The following is a 6791-nucleotide window of genomic DNA, read 5'->3' on the forward strand; positions in this document are numbered from 1 at the left end:
CTTGAGAGAGAGAAAGAACATTCAATAACTTTGATTAAAATGTGTTGTTATAATTGTCCTATGTTATGATTAGTTATTATTGTTAATACTTTACTGTGCTTATTTATGAACTAAACTTTAACATAGGCTTTTATGTTTAGGAAAAAAACAGTTTAAATAGGGTTTGTTACCACCCGTAGTTTCAGGCATTCTCTGAGGGTCTTGGAACATATCTGCCATGGGTAAGGGGAGACCAAGAACTCATTTACCAAATCTCTCTCTGTAGGATTAAAAGGGACTTCACTGACTGGAAAGACCTCCTGGTCAATCATCAGGCTTGCTGCCTTCCACTCATGGTTTAGGCTGAGGAGCACTGGCAACATCTGGCAATCTTCCCTGAGCAGAGAACAGAAGCAGATACAGACAGGGTTGCCCAGAGGAAACTGCTAGAGAGGGCAGAGCCAAAGGACAAGAACATGGTTACTGGTCAAGCCCAGTGCAGAGCACAGGAAAGGGCAGATAACACGATAACACTTCTACCTTCTAGAAAGATGGACAAAGAACCCATGTTGATATAGAACTACAGATAACATACAGCATAGAGAGATATGACCCGCCAAGGTGACAATCAATGAATCAACATTCATGTTAAGTTGGCAGAACAGGGGAATAATAGAAGAAAGGGAAATCTTTCTTTTTTTCTTTTTTTTTTTTTTTTTGTTTTTGTTTTTGTTTTTAGAAAGCAATGCATGTGGATTTACTTCAGCTCTTGTAATTACCTCTGACACCAGTGATTCTTAACATCACAGCACCTCTCCTACAGTAAACATACACCACAAACATTTTGCATGTTATTTCACAGGTTCGTGGCCTTCCTGAAGCCTGTTCATGCACTTCATTTTCTAAAGTGGTAATTATTTTCATCATCCCACGTACATCCTAGAAATACCACTTTTTCACAGTCTTCCCTTATTTTATAAGGCAATCAATGTTACCAGTTACTAATGGGCACAAACATGTAGCTCAAAGACATTTTATTAAAGATTTTTGGATGTTGCTTCTAACCTTTTAAGAATGAAAAATGCATTTCAATAAAAACAAATATATACTGAAGTCATTTTCCTTTGTGTGAAGAAATGTAAATGAGATGTGCATTAATATTTAAAAGTAAAGCACTTCACTGCCAAAACTTCAAATATGTCAAGAGCACAACAAATTCTAAATACACTGAGATCACGTCACTCTTTCAATATTCTTGGGAATGGTGATTTGCCTGCCTGTGGCTTAGGATCTGCTTCCATGCTTGTTTCTTGAGCTTCTACCTCCTAGAGCTTTTTGTCATTTTCCAATGTTTGCTGAAGTTCATGGATGGTACTAAGAACATGAAAATGTCTCCATCTCAATTCCAGCTTATCTTCAACACTTTCTTTAATATGTAGAAGATGCTCTAATTCTTTTCCCAGAGCCTCTGATTTTTTTAATGTCTCATGCCTGCCTGGATGATGCCAGATCACTTTTGCCAAAGTATCATATTCTTGGTGATTTTTTTGTATTCGTTTTGCTTGAAGAACCTGTTTTTTGCGCTCAGCAATTTTTTCGTGAGCTCCAGCAATGCTACATCCTATTTCTTTCTCAATTTTTTTCAGACTTTTCTATTTCTCTGAGATTCATGTCATATACCAGCAAAGTTTTGCCCAGTGAAAATTCACATTGAGACAATGCACTCAGCATATGTTAGTACTGGCTATATTCTTATTCTGGGATCCAGAGTTGCACCACTTAATGAAACTTTTCACTAGCAAATTAATTCTTTCATCATCTCCAGAACCATCCCCATCAATGAGGAGACACTTCTGTATCATTTCATCTTCAGTCACAGCTCCCTTGACGTGCACGGCAGCTGGACACAAGCTGAAATGGCTGGGAAATCTTAACTAAGCCACTTGTAAATGCCAGTCATAATGCTCATTCTTTGACTTATTTAATAAGTTGCAAGATGCGTGGTGCACTGGTACTGGTTGGTGAGCTCTCAGATCCACGTTCACCCTTCCCTCTTGACCTCTGGGCAGCTGGTCTTACCCCTGAGGCTGTGCTTTCCGAGTTCCTGAGTCTTGCCAGACAAATGCGATCAAAGAAGACACTGACTGGAAGAAGGAAGGGAAAAGAGAGAAAGGAGTGAGATATTTCTCCTCCTACTTGACTCCAGACATGCTCTCAAAATGCCTTCTTTATGGTTCCATATATGAGTCCATTTTATGTTGCTATAACAAAATACCTAAGGCTAGGTGCTTTATAAAGAAAAGAGATTTATTTAGCTCACAGTTCAAGAGATCTAAAAGCATGGTGTCAGCATATGCTTAGCTCTTCAGAGGGGTCTCTGGCTACTTCGTAACAAGAGGGACCATATCCTAGTGGGAGCATGTGCAAGAAAGAGAGATTACTTGATAGGACAGGAAGCCAGAGAGGTTCAGGGGCTAAGCTTGCCCTTTTATAATAAGAGACTCCAGTGGAAATTTGATAGGTCCCACAAGAACTCTAGTAACCTTTCCTGAAGGTGGTGCCCCACAACCTAATTACCTCCCATCAGGCCCCACCTCTTAAAGGTCCCACCACATCAACACCACCAAACTAAGAACCAACTTCCAACACAGGAACCCTTGGGGGAAACACTCAAAGCCATGTTTAACCACAGCTCCCCAGTCCCATCATGGTATATCTAGCTCCTTTGGGAACTCAAAACATGTAGCTCCATCTTTTGGGTTTGCATTTGAGGGTTTGCAATGGCTTCTAGCACCCTCGGCCTCTGGGTGGCTTCCTGGATGCTCCATTATTTGCATAACCAACATCCTTCATTAAATTCTGATGTAAACATTTGCAGCAGCTTGTGTTCCTGGTTTGTCTCTGACAGGTATACCTAAGAAGTGATCAATAATTCAGAGTATTTTTGCCCTGTTACTACTATCATACAGTGATCTCTCAGTGCCCATGGGGGACTGATTCCAGAATTTCCACAGATACCAAACTCTGGGGATGCTCAAGGCCTGTATATAAAATAGGGTAATAATTGCATATAACCTACATGTAACCTAAGCACATCCTCTTGTATTCTTTAAACTGTCCCCAGAGTACTTATAATATCTAATACAGTGCAAATGCTTTGTTAATGCTGTTATACTGCATTTTTAAAGGACTAATGGTAAAAGAAAAAGCTGTGTACAATGATATGTTGGCCCTCCACTCAGAACCTGTGGACATGAGAAGGCCATGGACTCAGTCAATGGACTGAGAAGCGGCCATTATTGCCAATGTACACAGACGAGAAAACCGTGTCAGACACATTCAGCAACTTGCTTAAAGAGAAGCTGGAATTTACAGACCGATCTTTCAGACCCCAGAGGTATGTTCGCTCTCAACATTGCAAAGCAGTCTCTCTTGTCCATTATCTTAATCTTTGAAGTGTGGAGTACTTCCTGCAAATGTCAGCAAGGATTCAATGACACATCCTATTGGCCCAGTCGAGAACTCCAGAGGGGAAGTGAGGATCTTGTACATGTCTACACCTCCTAAGTTCCAATAGAGAACACCAGATCCTAGACAAGATTCCTCCTAGTAAATGATAAAAGTTGGTTTTTCCAGAACATCCACTACCATGGCTTCAAAACCATGATGGAACTGAATCTTCAAATACTGACATTTAAATGAGTGTCTCTCATCATCTAGCAGCAAGAGTGCTTTCTGCAATTGGTTCCTTCTGTTCAGAACCACCTCCCAGTGTGGTCGAAAAAATTCCCCAGGCCATCTGTGTTTTTGGATGTCAATTAAAAGACAAAAACAAATGAAAACTAAAACTGTCACCTAAGTCCTCTTACTTAAAATTAGAGTTCCTGCATTTCTTTTTTGTTGTTGTTAATTTTATTGAATACTGACAAATGATAATCGTATGTATTCTTGGTTACAAAGTGATGCTCTGATATATTTATATCATGTGGAATGATTGAATCAAGTTAATTAACATATCCATCACCTCAAATATGTATCATTTTCTCCTTCTAATTAAAATATCCTTAAATTTCTTCCAATAAGATGAGAACTTGGAGGGGCACAGAGCTCAGAATCTAGGACATCCAGGGTAGGACATGTTGAAAAACAAGCAAACAAACAAAAAACAGGCTGTAGGGGTGTAGCTCAGTGGTAGAGCACTTGTCCTACATGATCAAGGGCCAGGGTCACATCACCAGCACTGCCAAAATAAATAAATAAATAAATAAATAAATAAAAAAAAATAACCTGCTGACTCAATAGAATTTATTTTATTTGAATGCTTTTGACTCTTTTTATTTATGCTCTGTCAAGGTTGGCAGGACATTTAGAAGATATTTAGACCAAACTCCAGACCTATCCTTTACGGTCAGGCCTGCTGTCCTCTGGCAAGGCCCTGAATCCTTTTTCTTTCAGACCTGATAGGACAACCCACTAGATGTTCCAACCTCCTGATTTCTACTCTCCTTCTGTTATCTTACATTTAACTCTAATTTCAATTACTTGTATTTTCATTGCTTGTGTATAGAACTATAACTGACTTTTGTATATTAACATTGCATTTATTGAGATACAATTCACATGTAATAAACTTCACATATTTAAAGTGTATTATGTGGTAAGTTTTGGCATGCATGTGCAAACAAAAGACCATCATCACAATCAAAATAGGGAAGATATCCACCATCAACACATGGGAGGGGATAGAGAAGTTTTCTCTGAAATTTTTTTTTTATTTATTTATTCACGCATTACTTTTGAAGTGTATGCGTCAGTGTTTCATAGTATAGTCACAAAGTTGCACAATCATCACCACTGTGTAACCTGAGAATGCTGTATCTGTCCTAAGAGAAATCCTACATCCCCAGGAAGATACATCCTCTTCCCATTCCTTCCTCCATCTTCTCCCCCCTGCCCCTGGACACTACTCATCTATAGATTTTCTCATTCTGTATAAATGAAATCATACAGCGTGGATTTCTGGGTCTGGTTTCCTTTGCTTGGCCTGATATTCTAAAGTTCATGTGTGTTGTAGCAGGTATTGAAGTAGTCATGCATCACCGAAAGAGGTGCATATCTTCTGAGAAATCATCATTTGGGGAGATCATCATTGTGCAAACATCACAGGGTGTATTTGCAAACACCTGGATGACACAGCCAAGTGCATACCTGGGCTGTATGGCATACTGTCTGTCCTCCTGAGACTATGAAGAGAAAAGCAACCTGAGATGAAATCAAGCACGAAATAAAATGATGAACTTGAGAGACTATAAATATGAGATGGATGACGTTGTTGCCAGCATAACACAGCAGACTGCTTCACAAGAAATACTTTTTATAAGTAGAGGTACACTCTAAAATAACAATGAGTAAAGTATTGTAAATACGTAAACCAGTACAATGGTCAATGATTACCATAATCAAGTATTATGTACTGTACATAAATATATGTGCTGTTCTTTAATGTGTGACTGTCCCCACAGGAGGTTTGCTTATACTAGCATCCTCACAAGCATGTGAACAATGTGCAGTGTTACGATGTAGCAATGGCTACATCCACTGGATAAGAAAATTTTAGCTCTATTCAATGTAATCTTATGAGGTCACCATTATATATGCAGTCTATCCTTAATGAAGGATAAGTCCCTAACAAGAGCTGAGTTCATCACCACTTTTATTTATTTATTTTTACCTTTTAGTCTGATTAAATGTTTATTAACTTCATGAGGCTAAAGATTTTTCTTTCAGTCACAATTCTCTAGCCCAGGGATGCACATACTATACCTGACATGGCTCCCTTTCTTCCCAGACCCCTTAGCATGCCCTTTCCTTGGTGCCCCTGAAGGAAGGAAGCCCCTTCTCAATCCCACCATGGACTTCAAACAAAGAATTCAAACACCTGTCACAGGTTCTGCTTAGAACAAATAATCTTTGGCATAATTTATTAGAAGATTAGGAGAAATCCCTGAGGAGGGAGATACTCCTTTGGTGCATAACTGAATTTCATTCTTTTTACTTTTAAATATCGCTAAGATTGGCTTATCTCACTTAGCATGATATCCTCCAATTTCATCCATTTGCCTGCAAATGCCATGATTTTATCATTCTTCATGGCAGAGTAATATTCCATTGTATATATATGCCACAGTTTCTTTATCCATTCATCAACTGAAGGGCATCTAGGTTGGTTCCACAATCTGGCTATGGTGAATTGAGCAGCTATGAACATTGATGTGGCTGTATCTCTGTAGTATGCTGATTTTAAGTCCTTTGGGTATAGGCCAAGGAGTGGGATAGCTGGGTCAAATGGTGGTTCCAGTCCAAGCTTTCTGAGGAATCTCCATACTGCTTTCCAGAGTGGCTGCACTAATTTGCAACCCCACCAGCAATGTATGAGTGTACCTTTTCCCCCACATCCTCACCAACACCTATTGTTGCTTGTGTTCTTGATAATCGCCATTCTAATTGGGGTGAGATGAAATCTTAGGGTAGTTTCGATTTGCATTTCTCTTATTACTAGAGATGTTGAACATTTTTTCATTTATCTGTTGATTGCTTGTACATCTTCTTCTGTGAAGTGTCTGTTCATTTCCTTAGCCCATTTGTTGATTGGATTGTTTGTATTCTTGGTGTAGAGTTTTTTGAGTTCTTTATATATTCTGGAATTCCAATCTCAAAAGGACGAATGATCTCGCTGATAAGCGGATGAGGACATATAAGGGGTTAGCGTTAGGGTTAGGGTTAGGTTTAGGGTTAGGGATAAGGAGGGTGGT

At 39.1% G+C, this 6791-nt stretch overlaps 1 pseudogene across 1 annotated transcript; it reads right to left on the minus strand.

Annotated features, from left to right (window-relative positions):
* Positions 1 to 924: 924 nt before the first annotated feature.
* Positions 925 to 1710, minus strand: LOC306665338 (THO complex subunit 7 homolog; annotated as a pseudogene). The gene has a single exon. The product of its transcript is annotated as a THO complex subunit 7 homolog (transcript).
* Positions 1711 to 6791: the final 5081 nt, after the last annotated feature.

This window comes from Sciurus vulgaris, assembly GCF_902686455.1.
Source record: "Sciurus vulgaris genome assembly, chromosome: 7".
NCBI lineage: Eukaryota > Metazoa > Chordata > Mammalia > Rodentia > Sciuridae > Sciurus > Sciurus vulgaris.